The 20,359-nt window shown below is 36.8% G+C and overlaps 1 protein-coding gene across 4 annotated transcripts in view; it reads right to left on the bottom strand.

Annotated features, from left to right (window-relative positions):
* The window catches only part of LOC123545205 (presenilin-2-like), a 52,034-nt gene extending 46,116 nt beyond the window's left edge, over window positions 1-5,918 (bottom strand). For 2 of the 4 annotated variants that reach the window (XM_053537752.1, XM_053537759.1), the window contains exon 1: window positions 5,756-5,918. The gene's annotated coding sequence lies outside the window, so the exon portion shown is untranslated. Of the gene's footprint in view, window positions 1-245; window positions 261-5,755 lie in introns of those variants that run through there. The other 2 variants (XM_053537754.1, XM_053537757.1) reach the window with 2 other exon arrangements.
* Window positions 5,919-20,359: the final 14,441 nt, after the last annotated feature.

The following is a 20,359-nucleotide window of genomic DNA, read 5'->3' as shown; positions in this document are numbered from 1 at the left end:
AATTTTCTTCTTTTTATTATCTCCATTGTTGTTTTTTTTGTTTCTAACACGCTATTCCCCATATTGGGACAAGCACATGCATCGGGGAGCATCATTTGGTTTTTCAGGTTCCTTGTCAACATTGACATTTAGGGGTCATTTTGGAATATGGTGTGCTAAAACACACAAAAATGTGCGTCAAGGAAAACCCTATAGAATATAGTCATTCGTTGGATCTGAATTAGGTAAACTGTGGAATTGCATACCTTTTTTATCCAAGTGAACGATAGTGTAGCAATATGCCGTCAGAATGTATCCGAGTCGCCAAAACAACGATATCCTATGTTCCACATTGTTTGGCAAATGATCGACATCGATATAGCACACTTTATACCTTCTAAAAAGTACTGTTTTGATAGTTGAGATTTTTTTTTCAGGGTTGTATCAGGAGTCTTGTAGGGCGGGGATATTAAGGAACACCTGAGAATGTCAGAATGTTTTTCAGGGTTGTATCACAGGAGTCTGAAATTCTATCAATAAGACCATAGAAGTCTATCTTTACAAAAAATACCCCCTATATATATAAAATAAACACCAGGAATGAAATGTCAAAAACCTAGGGTAGCCTGAAAATATGAATGAAATGCAGGGTGATCGAAATTTAGCGAGCGCGGCGAAGAAATATCACTTAAATACACCTACCACACTCGACAGTGTTCAAATCTGATACACTTTAAGAGAGTAATCAGACAATTTCTGAGGTTTTCAGAGATTTTTCATCTGTCGCCGAAGCCATTCGCTGATGTCACAAGAATAACAACAATTACAGCGCCGATATAAAGATACAGTGAAAAATATTCATTTTAATTTTTTATCCTTTAAAATTTGTACACCGAGTAGATAAGTATAAGAATATTTATCTGTTTATATCAGTCTATAATATTCGCTAGATACTTTTGCAATAATAAGATAATTTACAAAATTTGACTGGGAAAACCCGTAAAGGGAGGTTACTCTTGGGAGAATCCATTTTTTTGGGGCAGCGGAATATCTAAATTTCAGTAGTAAAATTGAATACTTGGTGTACTATAATTTTTTTATATGAATAGAGCAATATGATAATGCCTTTTAAGTAATTTGAAGGTAAGAAAGTACGGGAATCGCTACTTTTTTTATTTTTATCCCGGCGCTGTAATTGTTGTTATTGTTGTGACGTCAGCGAATGGCTTCGGCGACAGATGAAAATCTCTGAAAACCTCAGAAACTGTCTGACTACTGTCGTAAAGTGCATCAGATTTGAATACTGTCGAGTGTGGTAGGTGTATTTTAGTGTTATTTCTTCACTGCGCTCGCTGAATTCCGATCACCCTGCGTTCCACTGGAATTTTCAGGCAACCCTGGGTTATTGACGTTTTATTCCTGGTGTTTATTTTATATGTAGTGCTCGCGTACGGTCTGGTACGGCCTACGGGGTGATAGCCTGAACCCGGAACACAGCAAGAGTGATTTCCCTTGGCGCGGGCAGCACGAAAAGACGTTGCTGGTGTTGCTAGTCAATATTATTTGGCTATTGTCCCGAACAGCATAAAGTACAGACTGATTCCACCTGGTAAGTTTCCCACAGTTACAATATTGGTGGCAGCGGTGCATTTTGAGCCCATATTTCGCCGACCAATAAATCGCTACCGAACTTCTATTTTTAGGCTTGGCCAACTTGCCAGTCTAAAAACGGTTGTGACTTGTGTTGGAAAAGAGACCGGGTGAGGCGTAATTGAATTTTAGTTTGATTACGTTCTAGGTCTAAAAACACTTATTTAAGTGTAATAGGTTGAATAATTGAAAAATTATTCGACATTTCCAGACAGTTTGTTGGGACTTATACAATCGGAAATCCCTATAGTTGGCATAGTAGTATACCTTGGTTGAAGTTTAAGGATCCTTAAAAGCTTTTTTTTGGGTCAGTCTGGAATTGAAATAATTAATTTATTTCTGATTTTGTTGTTTGTTATTTTGATTTTTATCAAAGATGTCACAACAAAAGAGTCCAGAAGGTAAGTCAGTTACATCTGGTATTAGTGCACAAGTGGTTTCAATTAATTTTGCTACCCTTGAGCAATTGAGAATGATGCCTGGAATTAATACAAAATTGCCAGTGCAATTTTGTCGGTGCGTGAGGCGACGGGGAACATAACCCCGGAAGTTTTGGGTCCGTGTTGTGTCGTAAGGAATTTACAGAGTCTGAGCTGGGTCGAATTGATTTTCCCCAGAATAAACTATGGCCACTTCAGGACAGTGATAAGGAGCCTGAGGCTAGAAAAGACCCCTGTGCTTGGTCACATGTTAAGACCGGAAATACTCTAGCTAGGCCTGGGGACTTGATCACCCCTAGACCCAGAATGCATGCTGTATTTCTGGTATGCACAGGCCGTTATTGAAAACTCCAGCTGAATTCCTTGGGACACCAGCATCGGGCAGGAATAAGGTATCGTTACCAGAAACGAAACTGAATTTCAACCTTGGTGAAGGTAGCACTCCTTTTGGTCATGATGGTAATGCCAATGCAAGTAGACCATCATCAGATGGGGGAGTGGGAGCCGACTATAGTCAGCTGGCAAAAAAAATTTAAGTTCTTTGCAAAAGCATTTGGCATTTGATGGTAAGGGCAGCTGGGAAGCTTTTGATTTAAGTTTTCCAGATATGCTGAGGCATGCGGATGGCCCAGATGCTGAGAAATTTGAGGGCTTGTGCTGGTGTCTTACTGGCAAAGCTATGGACTATTATGTACTGATACATGATAGTGGTGAGGTGAACTCTTACCAGGGTTTACATAGTAAGCTTGAGGCGCGGTTTGGTGAGCACGAGTTGCCAGCTGCGGCTCAATTGCAATTTCAACAGGCTTGCCAGGAAGAGGGCGAGTCGTTAGATGATTTTGCAGACCGGCTTTTGACACTTGCAGAAAGAGCGTTCAGAGGCCTGCCAGATTCATTTGTGACTAATCAGGTCATAAGTCGTTTTTGTCAGGGCCTGTTAGATAAGGATGCAGGCATTCATGTGTTTATGCTTGATCCTACGAGTATCCAACAGGCCAAGCAGGTAGTCCGTAAATACCAACAGGCACACATGGCTATATTTGGTATGTCAAAGCACCAACCTAAGCCGTTCGAAGAGGAGGAATGGTGCGAAGAGGAGGAACGTATTTTTGCAGTGGGAGAAATGGCCGGTAGCACACAAGGGGCACCAGATAATAGGACTGTCATTGAGGCACTTAAGCAATTAGAGCTTAAATTTGAAGAAGTCATGACAGTCAGATCCAGTAGAGGTGAATCTGGTGAACTACCATAGAGGCTTTATAAAAGCAAAATCTGTTTTATGCTTTGACAGGCAAACTTCAGTTTGTGTGGCGGGGAGAGTGGGTCAGAGCTTTTGAAGTTTTGATAAGAGGCTATGATGCAACCGCCAGGGTTAGCCTTGCCGACGGGGATAAATAAGTTGATACTTGACACCGATGCATTGAATAATTTGAACAGTGCATTGGTACCATAGGTCCAGGTCGGCAAGGAGAAGGTCATTGCATATGGTAGTTATGTTCTTATTTGGTAAACTGTATTGTACGGGAAAGACCACTCAAGTTTAAGGTGATTCATGGGGTTCCAAGAGCCTCAAGGTTAACTGGTGAGACGGTGGCCGGAGGAGCTGTCTCAGTTGAATATTGTGCTGCAGCATGGGGGAGGTCGTGAGCATGATAAAGCTAAGGCAATGTCTTGAATGCCGGTTGGAGGCATTGCAATGAGTATCATGCTGGGGACACGACTGGAGCAGTTACCTTGTGGCAGGTTTTAATTACTGTTAAGAGACAACGAAAGTTGGGGTCCTTTAACCTTGTAGACGACGCAGTGCCGTTGGTCATAGGGGACACCGAAGCTTCCATCATAGAGCGTTTGAGGGACCTAGGACCAACAAGGGCATGGGTACGACGGTCTACAGGTTTCTTGATGTAGACGACGCAGTGCCGTTGGTAAAGGGGTTACCTGGAGTTTACATCACAGATCATCCGGGAAACCTGAGACCAGCAATGGCATGGGTACAACTGTCTACGGGTATCACGATGGAACCACAGATGACACTGAGGGTAAGAGTGGCAAGCCAGTCCTTGCAATAGTAGTCTCAGATGCGGGATGACCCTTCTGAGAAAAGTAGCCTACCAGATGCTGGTATGGATTTAGACTACTATGAGGTAGTAAGCTTCTTTGTGGTAGATATGTTTAAACATGCTGTTGTAAACATGAACATGGTGACCACAAGGAGGGTTGTGACTGAGGCTGTTAAGGGCCTTGGTAATCGGTAATACAGTCACGTCTGGACAGTCAGTTCAGTGCCTACTGTAGGACAGCCAAGTTCACAGTCTGAGGTCCTATCCCGGAAAGGACAACAAAAGACTTGTTGTGCTTAAGGGTGCGACAGTACCTCTGATCTACAAAGGGTCTGGGGTCTAGCCTTCAGAATTCCATTCGGTACCGGATCTAGGAGCTCTGAGGGATAAAACTGGACTGTATAGTTGGTGGTTCTCAGTGGAGCTGAGTAAAGTGTTGAAACAGGATTAGAGATTGCTGTTTGTTTTGGATTGGTAACGAGGTAGGACAGATCAGGCATGGTCCGATCTGTTTCGTGCCAGTCAAGCGGCTGAGTCAAATCGGTAAAACAAGGAACAATTTCTTCTGTTAGATTGTGTTTTATGTTAGTGTGACTAAGGTCAAGATGGCATTCATCTTGGTATGGGTGAAAAGTCTGAAGGAGGAAGCTATTGAACTCAGTCGTGGCTTAACTTCTTTGGGACATCGGACTAAGAAACAGATTAGTCCCGGGGAAAGCCTCGTCCTAGAGACCCTTGACGAGGAACGTATGCCTCACACAGTTTTACTAGGATAGGGGAGGCACCACAAGGCCTGTCACAGAGGAGATTGAGCTCTGCTTGGGGCTAGCAGTAAGGTTACCTAGGCCCCCACTGTTAGGCAAAGCTCAGGTAGAGGCAACTGTGTGAGGTAAGAGTCAGCCGCCTGTTTGACTAAAGGTTGTTTTATGGTAAGTGTTCGGCTGCTGACCATTCTTGGAGTAGGAACAGTTCTTATGATAGCAATGACTATCTATAGAAGAACTGAGTCTGTTTAAGCCATAGGGGCTGATCCTGGTGCACTATGGATGCGGAGATCCATGGTCGCCGGTAGCGGTGGTATTGTGGCTAAAGTGACACAATACTAGTACTGGTTTAAACCCAGGAACATCTCATATTTATGAGCAAGAGACCATGGTATACTTCCATGGTCTAAGGGACCATGGTATATCTCCATGGTCTAAGACACCATGGTCTACTTCCATGGTGTAGGGACTACCTCCTTTCAATAGGACGGGGAGGAGTGTAGTGCTCGCGTACGGTCTGGTACGGCCTACGGGGTGATAGCCTGAACCCGGAACACAGCAAGAGTGATTTCCCTTGGCGCGGGCAGCACGAAAAGACGTTGCTGGTGTTGCTAGTCAATATTATTTGGCTATTGTCCCGAACAGCATAAAGTACAGACTGATTCCACCTGGTAAGTTTCCCACAGTTACAATATATATATATAGGGGGTATTTTTTGTAAAGATAGACTTCTAGGGTCTTATTGATAGAATTTCAGACTCCTATGGTTGTATCAGGGGGTCTTAGGGTGCGGAGGGGGTGACCAATCAATGTGCCCAATACCGTGGAAAAAATAATAAAACTTCCTGCCTGAATAATTTACCTGAGTTTTTCAATTTAAGTATTAATATCTTATAGCAGATGGTCTGTACTATGCTTGCAGCAAGGTTTCTTCTTTGCTCTTTGATAGATAAAAGCGAAAAAAAAACAAATTATATTTTCCCTACTTCCTGCTTTTTAAGAGGCGTTTGATTGATTTGTGTATGGGATAGAATATATTCTTGTGCAGCGGAAATGAAACCGGTAGGGATAGAGTGCGAAATGGACTCCATTTCGCGAAATGGACTTTACGTCTATGATATGGAGTTTTATTATTTAAATTACGGTTTTAATTTCAAATATATCTGTATTTTCTTAAATGAATATGATAGAGGGGAGTTAAACCTACGTGATGTTTATTTTTGATGATATATTGGTCAGGTTAATAAAAGAAAATTTACGTTTTATCAAGACCGTGTCCTACGAAATGGACATTTTCAATCAAAATCTTATACAAAATGGACTTTTATTTTTTTTAATTGCGGCATTAACTTCAAGGATATATGAAATTTCTTGAAGATAGTTTTCAAATAATAGATAAACCTTCACATTGGTCATTTTAAATGATATATTTATCTTATTTATAACCAGAATAATACAATTAAGTAAGACCGTGTCTTACGAAATGGACATTTTCTTGCCAAACTTGTACGAATTGGACTTTTATTTTCTTTACTGTTACTTTAATGTTGATGATATCGGTATTATCTTTGACAGATATGATAGATTGGAGTTTAAGGTACATGTTTGACTCTGTTAATAATATGTCGATCTAATTTTCAATGGAATATTACTATTTATTGCGACCACTCCTCGCGAAATGGACATTTCCTGCCACACTTCTACGAAATGGACTTATATATTCTTCATTGTGTCTTAAATTGCAATTATATTGGTAATTCATGAAATAGATAGGAAACATAAAAGATAAACATATACGTTGATTATTTTTGAATCACGCAATGTGTGCCAAAATATATATTTTTAATGTAAAGTTTGGTTTTAATTTCAAGTATATATCAGTTTTACCTTGATAAATCACAGATTATCTTTCTCATATTGTAAAGCCCACATATATCAATAACACCATATGAAACGGACAATTATTTTACAAAATATTGTACGAATTATAGTGTTCTTGTGGTTTTAATTTCAATGATATTCGTATTTTATACGGAACAGTTTAGATAGTTTAAATGATGACTTTATTTTTTATGATATAGATATGTCCCTTAAAAGTTACAAAGAAATACTTTCAAAATTTATCGACGGTGTTTTTCCAAGTCATAAAGAGTTTATTTAATTGTAATCATAAAAACTACTATTAATTTGAATTGCCGCAGTTATTTCTTTTTCTTTTTCCTTTCTCGCGTTAAATTGCCCGATGATTGGATTGGAAATGAAACAAATGTGCGCATTGGTTATACCTAAGACAGGATCTACTATTCCAGTTCGACAGAAATCCAAACAATTAATATCTCCAGTATTCCAGTCAGGTTCATTTCATGGATGTGATTACCCCAAACTTAAAGTCCCAACTTTTACTACCATGGCAATAAATTTTGTAGGAGGAGATTATCAAATAACAAAGCTACTCTAGGCTGTCTGTCAGCTAAAAAATAGCTCACTTTCAATTATTCACAAGCAATTGTAAACAATGGGCAGTTGAAGAAGAAAACCTGATGAACTTTGAGGGCTACAAATTTATATTATTCATATTTTGTGCAGCTATATCAGAATCAAACTTATGAATAGTTCAAAGTTGAGACTGGCATTCCTGACATTTAAACTTTTCATGTAAATTAAACAGTGAAACTTCAAAATCTAACAGTCATTAAACTTTTCTGTCGTAACTGATAGGCCCATTAATTGAGAGAATCTAGCAATCAATGTAGAAATAACTATTAAAGTCTGGGATGTAGAACAATACACACAAATTAGCAAGTGTTTCTGTGATAACGTCTTAAAAATGATAAGTTATTTGATATAATGTATCACATTGTGTCTGTAGTTTAGTTGTTCTCTACATTTTTATTCAAAACCTGTTTTAAATAACACAAGACAGTCTGAAAGGCAGATAAATCCCCCGCCACTGCTATGGATAGTGAAAGGGTAAACCTTTGACCTTTAGCTGTGACCTTGACCTTGAACTGACATGGCTGACTCATGAACTCTGCACAATGTCTTGATGAGGTGATCATTTGACCCAAGTTTCATGAAAATCCTTCAAGGGGTTTAGGAGATACAAAGCTCAAACCTTTTACCTTGAGTTGTGACCTTGACCTTGAGTTGACATGGCCAACTCATGAGTTCTTGATGAGGTGATCATTTAACCCAAGTTTAATGAAAATCCCTCAAGGGGTTTAAGAGATACAGAGTGGACACAAAATGGAAGGCTCAAACATTTGTGACCTTGACCTTGACCCAACATGGCTGACTCATAAGTTCTGCACATCGTTTTGATGAGTTGATCATTTGACTCAAGTTTTATAAAATTCCTTCAAGGGGTTTAGGAGATACAGAGCGGACACAAAATGGAAACTAAAACCTTTGACCTTGAGTTGTGACCTTGACCTTGAGTCGGCATGGCTGACAATGGGTTCTGCACATCGTCTTGATGAGGTGATCATTTGACCCAAGTTTCATGATTATCCTTCAAGGGGTTTAGGAGATACAGAGCAGACACAAAATGGAAGGCTCAAACATTTGACCTTCAGTTGTGACCTTGACCTTGAACCGACATGGCTGACTCATGGGTTCTGCACATCGTCTTGATGAGGTGATCATTTGACCCAAGTTTCATGATCATCCTTCAAGGGGTTTAGGAGAAATAGAGCAAACACAAAATGGAAGGCTCAAACATTTGACCTTGAGTTGTGACCTTGACCTTGAGCCAACAAGGCTGACTCATGGGTTCTGCACATCGTCTTGATGAGGTGATCATTTTACCCAAGTTTCATGAAAATCCTTCAAGGGGTTTAGGAGATATGGAGCGGACACGAAAGTGTTACGGACAGACGGAAGGACGGAAGGATGGATGGAGACCATTCCTATAACCCCCCCCCCCCCCCCCCCCCCCCCCCCCCCCACCACCATCATTTGTGACGGGGGATTAATAAAAAATATAACTGAAGAAATGATTGTGAAATTCTACTCAGTTTAAAAATTTGAAATTACTTTTCTAGCCAGAGCTTTACAATGCACTCTAGGTGTTAATTCCATTGATACATGAAGCCTTCTGCTTACCAGGTTTGTTGATAACATTTAACCACGTGGGAATTGTTTACATTCTCTATTTCTCTAGGGTTCATGACCTCATTAGCTCCTCCCTGCAGCTATTATTTTATCAGAATTTTGGTTACATCTTGGTGGAATTAAACATGTTGAAAAATTTCACCTAAACTGTTGGCGAGTTAAACTTTAAATACGTGTATTATTTTGATAATTATTAATAAGTAAATGATTAATATTTATATACATGTAGGTACATTTTGATTCTGGTAAAAACAAACAAACATGGGTGCATTTCGAGTTCTAATAAAAAAACAAAACATGGGTACATTTTGACTTTCACAAGCGGGTACTTTTTGACTTTTAATTTTTGGGTACATTTTGGTTTGGGTACGTTTTGACCTGCACCCCTTTTTAAGCTTAATTTTACGGCCTTTCAGCGTCATAGGTAACACCTAATTTCATATTACTTTTTCTATAGTAGCGATATACTCGACTTTGTATCCCGTTTTCGAATGATACACCGATTTCGCCTGATTGGTACTCTTTTCAGTCTCTGAAAATTTGATATGCTAGAAAATCTACATCTACATCTACGGTGTACGGCGCTTGTCTGTGACATACTATTAAAAATGAGCAAGCTCAATAGGTGCAAAGTTAAAATGAACTACATTTACTTAGATTAAAAAACATAGATATAGATTAGAAGGTTACAGTTGCCAGCCTCTCAGTGAATAGAATCAAACTGGAGCTGGATTGTATGTGTAGGGGACGGCCATTCCAGGAAAGACTTGTTCTTGGAAAAAAGATACAGAATGGTATTGCGTTTGAGATTGTGGGATCACTTAATTCAGGTTTCTTGTAGGTTTGAGGTGGTTATGGTCAACTGCAATAAGACGTATTTTATTTATTTTTTTTAGATATATATAATAAGGGAATTTTTGATGTGGCGTTGTTCAATGGATTGCCGGATGAAATCTTTAAGCATTTGGGTAACACTGCTTATTTGACCATAGTCGTTACATACGTATCGAGCTGCAGATCGTTGTACTCGTTCAATTTTGTATGTGAGGGATTTTTGCCAAGGGTGCCATATTGAGGAACAGTCGGACATAGGTGTTGTAAGCTGTTCCTTTACTTTTCTGTTGTTTGTTTTGACATTTCTTTTGATGAATCTAAGTGAATTATTTGCTTTCGATGTGGCCTATAATTACTAGCCTTGGATTTTTGACCTTTCTTGTAAACTGGTGCAACTATTGCTCTCTTCCAGTCTTTCGGGACTTGACCTGTTTCAAGAGATAGTTGGAATATCTTTGTAATGATTAGGGCTAGTTCTTGGTGAAGCTGTTTTAGTAATCGTGGGGAAATTTTATCAGGACCAGAGGCTTTATTTGGATCAAGCCCCATTAGAAACTTGTCTACGCCCTCAACAGTTATGAGGATCGTTGGCATCTCTGGTGCTGATTTGAGGTTTGTTCCTTTTTTGCTGAGTTGTTTCGGGCTTAGGGGTTTGGACTTGAAAAGACAGATTCGAACTGTTTATTGAGGATGTTTGCATTTGTGACCGGGTCGGTATGAGTTGGACCCTCATACTTCAAGGGGGCTACAACCAGAACTCTCTGTTTTGTTATGTTTAACAAACGAGTAGATTTTTTTGTTCCTACCCGGTTTGGAGTTGCCAGTAAAATGACCGATTCCAAACAAAACCAATAGGAGGTTCGTATTTCCTTTTAGATCCTACATTTTAGGGCCTTAAATGTCGAAAAAGCGTTATCAGGTTAGTGGATTTCAGGTAGCAGTTCGTAGTTTCCTGCCTTAGATGCAAATTTGTCAGGTCAAAATTTGAAAGCAAAGGTAATTAAGTCTGAAAATGGAAGGCCTTGTTTTCCTTCAAAATGATATTCAATGCGGATAATGTGCTTTGATGCTCTAGAATGGACAATAATTTTAAAACTTCTGACAAGCATCCATCTGACCTTATCGGAATTAGTGTCCTGAAGTCCTGAAATCTACTACAGCTGGAAAGAACTCTTTTAGGTATGCAGCCCCTTTACTCTGGAACTCTCTCCCTGAAGCATTTATTGTTATTATTCTGATGTGTTGTATGTACTTCTGTGCTTTTAATACTAGTTTGTACGTGCTAAATATAGTGATTGTTTCAATCATTGTATTTTTGTTGCTTCTATGCCAGCATAATATTTTTGTCATGATAAATAATTTATATTGTCATGTATGTTAGAATGTCTGGCATATGTTTGTAGCAGCCGCCACTCCTGCATGTATTTTGCTTTCTGGTGCTACCTGTTTAATTCAGTTCAACTTTTTGATACACTTGCTTATTGTGTTTCCTGTAGAGCTTTCTATGTTGCTTTTATGTTATTGCTCTTCTCCTTCCATCACTGGTGCCCTTTATGCTTACTCTTTTTACCGTAGAAAGCCTATCTGGTTGGATAGATTATACATACAAACGTCAGTAAGAGCCCTGTGATAATGATTGCTTGTGCACAAAATTTGTTTTTGTTTTAAGATATATGTACTTAAAATGTGACCTCTTCGCACTTAAAAGTTTATGTATTGTCAATTTGTTAAAAATCTTTAAGTTCTTTTGATGGTACCTTTAACTTTACTCAGTACTGGATTTGATATTTATTTCACTTTTGATAAGCTCTCATATGATACTTGCTTCTTTATAACCATGTCTTAATTTGTCTTGTCTTTTAGCAGTTTGTTTGTGCCATTGGTGTACATAAGGATATTATGTAATCTTGGCATAATTATATTGTAATTATTTAAACTCTTGGTATTAAATAATTTAGTATTTATGAATTTTGCAGACTATTATGTGGTAATTTGTTTTAAACTATGTACTAATGGAATTATTTTACTTACAGCTCTTATATATGTTGCTAGGTGTTTGTACCTGTTTTTAGTAGTCGGTTAAAAATCTCAGTCAGAGCTTATGTACAATACAATACGTACAATACAATACAAATTTTATTTAAAGTCGGTGCATATATGTAAACAGGAATACGTTAGCTATGTATAGCTATTTACCGACATAAAGTAAGAAACTAGCATAAAATACTTTACCACATAATAGTCTAATTGTTTTATTTTTACATATATTTGTCGGGAAATAGCTTTAAGCTAATTTTTTTGTTATATATAGTATCCGACGTTAAATAAAGTTTCTTGTATCTTGTATCTTGTCTGCATAATTCATAAATATTAAATTATTTAATACCAGGAGTTTAAATAAGATGTGTTTTTGTTATATGTTTGCTGACTTAAAAAAAAAAACTTATCTTATCTTATCTTTTGAAGCTGGTCAGGTTGCCCTTTCTCATAGCATTGTGTTATCTTTTACTCTGCCGCGTTTTAGATAAGATGAGATAAGATAAGATTTAATGAGAAGGCAAGATAGCAAACAAGTACAAACATAAGTTAATGTGAGCAAATATCAAAACAATTGTATAAAAAGCTGCAATATTCAATATGTATGTGAAGTATTCTTTCGATATCAGTATGTTCCTATCGCATGAAAGTGGATATTCATCCTTGTTTACATATCAAATAATGAATAGCCAGATTTAGAGGTTTTCAGCCTATAGAACAGTCGGATTTAGTTGTGTTCAGCCGCGAAATAAAAATCGAACGCAGCGGCGCTCGTTATCTTCGTGTGGTGTGAGAATTACTATTAGACGTGGAAATAATTTTGATATTTTTTTTCATGTTCTTGTATACGTTAAAGCGTTTGCAATGCCAACGATTGTGACACAGGTATTACAAAATAAAAAAAAACAGCTATACCTTTGATTTTTTTCTTACTTTCTGCGGACGCACAAATAATCACAGGCACGGGTCCAGTGTATCCCGCTACAACCTATTTTCGGACACAACCCGTATTCGGCCGGCCCCGGTAATGTTTTAGAGTGGTGGAACCTATGCTCGCGGTATTTTGTACATATATTATCTTTTTAAGAAACAAGAAAAAATTATTGTTTCGATTTGACTATACAAAAACATAAAGTTATCCTCCTATTATCGAAACATATTGTTGATGTGCGTCATCACGTGACATAGTCGTCTCGTGAGCTATCGACACGGCATGAGTGAAAAGTTGAAAATTCGCCCTGAAGGGAACCTATGCTGGCGGCATGTTATATATATTAAACTAAGGGCGAAAAAAAAATTCAGCAGGCTAAAAATGAACAAACAAGCATATGCGAATATAATATTTAGAACATTACTCATTTATTATGTGAAAAAACAAAAAAAATGAGGATAAAATTTAGTATGTGCCTCTATGTGTATATTTCCCTTACAGAAATGGAGTCACTATTAGAACAAAGCTTTAACACGTATAATAATGCTATAATATGAACTAAGGCAAAGCCTCAAAGCGAGCTCAAAGAAATCGGATTTATCTAAAAATATTATACATCATTTATTTGTCACAAAGAAACTATTCACTAGTCACAAGAATTCAGGAGAACCTGTTCACTATAATGAAAAAGTCTACATTTAGTGTCACCATGCCTATAACAGTGAATATCATACGTTGCAAAATTTATGGGAAGCCGGTGTCACGGTGACGTCATTACCGCGTTCCCGTTTCTTTCTGCTTATTAATGACAATTTTTCCATTTTCTGGCCGATGCTTGATCTTTTAAATGCAAATAATATTTTTTTCAAACAACTGGAAATCATTCTTTCATTATTGTTGAGTGATGAATAATTTTTAGCAATTGAATCAAGTTCTGTATTCACTCCGGAAAGAAGTACTTCCTGTGAGCACCAATCCGCTAGGGTGCGCTTTTTTAAAACTTCTGACGAAACTTTTCAAATCCATCACCAAGTGTGAAAGTATACTTGCGTTACCGTAAAGCTCGATTCTCGAGCAGGCCCTTTGGGCCTGCTCTTCGAGCTCGCTATAAAACAGAATGTTCAGGTATTAATGATTCATACAACGACCATGAATAACTCGCTAATGTTTCCGACACTTCTTTTGTGTGTAGGAAAATTACTCCTCCCTACATCTCAGAAAAAGCCATTTGGACTTTGTCAAAATACTAAAATCAACATCGATCTTTTCATGGTTCGACAGGCACTCGTAGTGTAGCCAGGCGTCACATTCATCACATTTTGCTCTTAAAAGAATCTTACATCTGACTGTAATGTATGATTTTTAAAAAAAACTAACTTTAGTTGGGTTATTTTGACATATTTGTCCGAGATTTGTGCGACGGATACAGATTGCGTTAAATGTATCGGCTGCTGTATACGTCACGTGAGCGGCACGCGCGGCTATCGCTACGTTTGTTGTAAAGGCATTTCACCACTGATCGGTGTTGAACATAGCATGATGAAATATTTTTATCTGTGCTTCTGCAGAGAGCGTATTCATTGAAATACCGCGAGCATAGGTTCCACCACTCTAGTTCTCCTAGAAAACACGCCCCTTCCAGTTTCCTACACGCATGCTTTGTTTACAAACACCATACAAATGTCACGCTGGTAGTTTTGAAGAAAAATAGAAATTAAAAGGGTAAGCAAATGATAAAAACTTACATACTGTTACATTTTTATTTTTTTTACTATTACCAAAATATCACGTACAAAATATGTGTTTTTTAGAAATAAATCCAATGTTTTCATGTCGAAAGCTCTGTCCTCTGACAGATGAAGTTATTTTACAGGCTCCGCCCCCACTATCAAATTTTGCAAAAGTATACTTCACACAAAAAGTTACCACTTATAGACCCGTGTACCTTACGAGGTTTTCTTAATCAATTGGTTAATGAAATTTTAATTAGTGGTAGTAAAGTTTTTTTTCTCAGTTTCTTTTCAGAATCATGTGCCCACTAGGGGATCATACAGACCTTATGATGATAATATGTAAGGGATGGGTACACTTATCATATTGTATGTAACAGTGAGGGTAATCGGAATAGGAGACACGTTCCTGTGTCCCATTTGTGCTGATCCCACCAACTAACTCCATAAACTAACACTGAAAATACTTTATAAATACGTTTTGGGTAGTTTTCTTGATACTAACAGTTATAATGAATGTTCTAAATTTGTTTAAACTGTTTCTGACTTTTTGTATCGTAAACTTTGGAGCGCAGTATATTTTGAAGCAGGTGTCCGAAAACGGGTTGTACAACTTCCGGTTAATGGAAAGGTAGGTCAGCCATGTTGGAAAGGATATCTAAAACATGCTGCGGGATGGGGTTTGTTTACTTGCGTATTTTTTAGGATAAATGATTGTTGAACAAAACTCCAGCATTTATAATTGTTGTATATTTTCCACGTAGCGAAACCGTAGCGATATACCGTTAGGTGTCCGAAAACGGGTTGTACCAGGATATATTTTTTGTTTAAAATAAAAAAATCCTTTTTTTTCACACAAATATACTTTTTATATGTTAGTCAAATGAAAAAAAAATCGATGACCAAAAATCCAATCACAGTATCGTATACATTGAAAAGGTGAACTGTGCGAGCGTAACGCTATGGGAAGTTACTCTGCAAACTTGTAGAACATTCCAAAATCGGAGTTTATACACTTGCAGCCGCTACCTGCATGATCGCACCTTCGAAACATTTAAAGCCTTCCATAAATACTAAACTGACCCCATAAATTGCTTTAAAAAACACAGTACAAGTCTCTATAGGAGCGAAATGTTTCAGTAACCCTCAGTGATTTCATTCCGGATAGCGGACGTGTTCCTGGTTTTTATCACTTTGTTTGGCAGCTGAAATCGCCGGGGATAGCTATAATATTTCGCTCCTAGAGACTTGTATTGTGTTTTTTTTAAGCAATTTAATATGGGGTCAGTTTCGTATTTATGAAAGGCTTTAAATGTTTCGAAGGTGCGATCATGCAGGTAGCGGCTGCAAGTGTATAAAGTCCGATTTTGGAATGTTCTACAAGTTTGCCGAGTAACATGCCATAGCGTTACGCTCGCATAGTTCACCTTTTCAATGTAAATGATACTGTGACTGGATTTTTTGTCATCGATTTTTTTTTCATTTGACTAACATATAAAAAGTATATTTGTGTGAAAAAAGGAATTTTTATATTAAACAAAAAATATACACTGGACCCATGCCTGTGCAAATAATATGAATTAAGGCACCGCCTAGAATTGGGATTTTATCTATGCTCGACCAGCCAAGTGCTCGACCACTATTTATAAATGTACATGTTTATCGAAATAAACCTTTGAACTCACAATTGTTGTGTATTTATTTCCTTCCCAGCATTCTTGTATGACATCATAAAATAAATATGTTTTGCTGTTATTTTGATATCGAAATAGGTAATTAAACTATTTTTACACATTAACATTTATTTATCATTAATATCTTCAAAAATGCACATGCTGCCTGAGCTGAAAATTAGAAAACCTTGAAATGACTTCTCATGAACCACTTGATGGATCATTTCCCAAACTTGGTCTGTAGCATCCTTGTAAGGTCCTCTCTCAAGTTTGTTCAAATGGTTCCACTTGACTGATTTAAGGGGTTGCCAGAGCTAAAAATAGAAAAATCTTTAAATGACTTCTTCTCATAAAATGCTTAAACTTACTGTGTAGCATCCTTGTAGGTCCTCTATTTGGCATCGCCTTATAATCAGGATTCAAATGATCTTGTTCTTTTTTCAGATTGAAATAGCTGAGAAAGATATACAGGCATGTGAATCAAGATTAGATGCAATAGACAGAAAAATCAGAGTATCAGACTTGACAGATACACAGTTGTAAGTATATGTCTGCCCATGCCATCATTCCTTTTTATACGCCAGATGGGACGTATTATCTTATACCCCCGGTATCCGTCTGTCCGTCCTTTAGTAATTTCGTGTCCCCTCTGTAACTCTTGAACCCCTTGAAGGATTTCAAAAAAACTTGACAAATGTTCACCACATCGGAACGACATGCAGAGCGCATGTACTAGATGGCTCACTTCAAGGTCAAGGTCACTCTTAGGGGTCAATAGTCATATGTGTTTCGTGTCTGCTCTGTAACTCTTGAAACTGCTTGAAGGATTGTAAACAAACTTGGCACAAATGTTCACCACATTGAGATGTATATGCAGAGCGCATATTCTGGATGGCTAGCTACAAGGTCATGGTCATACTTATGGGTCAAAGGTCATACCTTCAGGTGTATATAGCTCTGCATTGGGGTGCTCTTGTTAAGCTTTAAAGAAATAAAGAGCTGAAAATATGATTTTTCAGAATGTGCTGTGGTTCAGTAAGTTTTGCTACCCAAAGAAAACTAAGGTATAAAGTACAATTACTGATCAGTTATTCAGAGGTTCCATTAATTTATATTTAGGTAGAAGTAAGTTGCAACATGGAGTGAGGTCTGGGTGTCTGCCAATTTAGAATTTTATTTGCTACAGGAAAAGTAGCTTGGGCTTCAGATTAGTGTAGCAAACGGAAATCCCCAAGTCCATAATGAAACCTAATAATTAACAGAATCTGAAAATACATAACTGAAAGCCTTTGAATGATGGACTCTTAAAATTTATAAGGGTGTATGCATCATTTTAAACCTCTAATAGAAAAGAATTCATATGACAGTCCTTCAACTGTTGTCAATATTTTTATGACCCTGGAAACCGGTATATAGTAATCCAACCATCTGTCAGTCTGCTTCCCGTCCTTGCTTGACGAGAACATAACTGAGCAGTTAAGTAGAGCATTGTTCAATAAACATAACTATACTATGGTACTATATAAGATAATGACTTGAAACTAAAAATCTATCTTTGCCATCTTCATCTGCACATGTGGTAACAGTCCCAGTAACTCTAATTTGTGTTCTTTGTGTACCCCTTGGTGTATCTTCCTTTTAAAGTAGAGGTCTCTTATTGAGACATAAATTCATTTTACTGTCAAATCACCAAATAGTGGAGCGTGCTGTCTTACGGACAGCTCTTGTTTAGCTTGACTATTTGAAGAATAGATGGAACTATAATATTGGACTCGGCCATGCGTCGGTGTCCCGATTTGGTTATAGTAATAAGTTTTTGCATATGGGTGGTTTTCAAAATAATGCAGCTTTTTCTTTTCTCTCACCTTACTTTAATTCAGTTTAGTTTTAGAATGTATATTGGGACAAATTATATCCAACTCAATGTAGTCAATAAATGTGTGCAATTTCAGCTTAATGACTCAAACAGTTTTAAAGTTATTTTAAATTATATAGCTAATTTTGTCCCCTGTGCACCCAAAAAAGTGTGACATTTTAAATGAAGTATAGTTTTCAACTGTGGCTTACTTTTTAAAACCATGCTTTATTGTTACAGCTTTGGCTTTTTTGTGTAACTTAAACTCTGCACATTTAAATAAAATACTTCTTTTCATTACCTACATCTTATTGTTACCAATATTTCACATCTTGTGATGGAACCCCCTTCACAAAAAATAGTGAAAAAAATACTAAATTTAAATGTTGAACACTACAATTTCATAACCCTATTACTTTTCTAAAGTCTTAATGTTTTTCTAAGATCTTTATCCTTTCAGCTGTGAAGACACAGTATGATTTTTTTCTTTAATAAATCAACTTTCTCAGAAACTTGATGGATGTCTATACACCTAAAAATGTCCCCTGTGCACCTTTTCAGTTGTTAAGAGTCAGATTTCTTTTATTCTTTAAATAAAATGGGATTTTACTTTATTTTCCTTGAAAGGGAGTAACAACAGATACAAAAGCAGCGTTCAACTTCACATATTACTGACTGTTAAACATTCACAGAGCCAAAAGTGATGTCCCCTGTGCACCCTTTTTTGACATATATCAATTATCATAGCATTACAGTAATTTGTGGTGGCAGTTCTATATTCTTAGCAGTGTGAATGCAAAATTTAGGCATTACTTTATAATTTAGCATTATATAAGAAACCCTGGACAATTTAAAATTCATTGTTTGCATTTTCTTCTGAAGTTGCCAATTTTCAAGTTTAAAAGTGGAAACATCAATTTTATTGCTTCTTAAGCTCTTAAGTTTACCTAAATATGTAATGTTCACTAGTAAATATTGTGTAGTTAAAAGAATTTTACTTACCATGAACATATTCTATGAATAAATATTTTGATACAATTTGTCCCCTGTGCACCCTTTTTAGTAACATTATAAAGTATGTATGAATTTTACTATTCCATTTTATCATGCATGGCATTTTGTCATTTTTCTACTATGAATAAGCATTGCATGTAAACTAAATGATTTCAATGTGTTAGTTATGTATATAGTCACTTATTTTTTCATTTAAAGCATTACATTCTGTTGAATTTTCATGTTTTTGTAGTGAAATTTTTCAATTTTGTAGTTATTATGTGGAATAAACTATTTTTTAATAGTATTTGTCTAAAGTTGATTACCATTAGTCTTTTTATGAATAGAAAACTAATAATGGATGAATATTACACTGATCTTCAGTATGTGTCCCCTGTGCATCTGTAAAATAACTCAATTTTGAGCTGACAATTCTAGAAATTAGAATTACTGGACATTCTTGAAATTTGGCATGTGGTTTATAAACATGCAAAGTGAGAGAAAAAAATAGGTTTTATAATTATATGTTAGTTATTTTGCATTCAGCAACAACTTTTCTAGGTAAAGTTTTATTTTCATGTCAGATTTGTGCAGAAAGGGTGATTTTAAAAACCAATGTCCACAAACATATGATTAAATAAGTTTCAAACCATACACATACACCCATTACTTATCATTTATGTTGAAAAAATTACTGTTATACATATTTCCTTGTCATAAAACACTGCAACATTTATCACCCATCTTATGGGAAAATCACTGAACTTTCAAATTAAAGGCTGAAATATTTTCTTATTGGCATGTCTCAACACTTTCTGAGAGTTATTTCCTTCAAATTTGAAGTATTTGCTATCATAAAAAATAGGTGACCACCCTAAGAAATAAGTTTGAATTTTCAACCCCTATGTCACACTTTTGCTTCATTATTTTGAAAACCACCCATATAAGCTAGTATCTCAGTAACCTCTTAATTGAATGGATGGAAACTTCTCAGACTTATTCACTGTGGTAAACTGACTTGCATTGCACAGGTTTCATAACTCTACTTTGCATTTTTACAAAATTATGCCCCTTTTTAAACTTAAGTTTTTGTATGTAAGCTGTTATCTCAGTTTCAATTTACAGGAATGGATTGGAACTTCACACACTTGTTCACTGTGATGATCTGAAAATTAGATCACTAATATGGCAGTCATGCATATGCTACTTTTGTCAGGATCTCTTCAATAACTGCAGGGTTGCCCTTCAATTGTTATATCTTTCAAAATATAGTCCCCTCATTCATAAAACAGCCCATACG

Source organism: Mercenaria mercenaria, chromosome 1 (genome assembly GCF_021730395.1).
Source record: "Mercenaria mercenaria strain notata chromosome 1, MADL_Memer_1, whole genome shotgun sequence".
NCBI lineage: Eukaryota > Metazoa > Mollusca > Bivalvia > Venerida > Veneridae > Mercenaria > Mercenaria mercenaria.
Note: the sequence above shows the minus strand (reverse complement) of the source record. Positions and strands in the feature narration are given on the sequence as shown.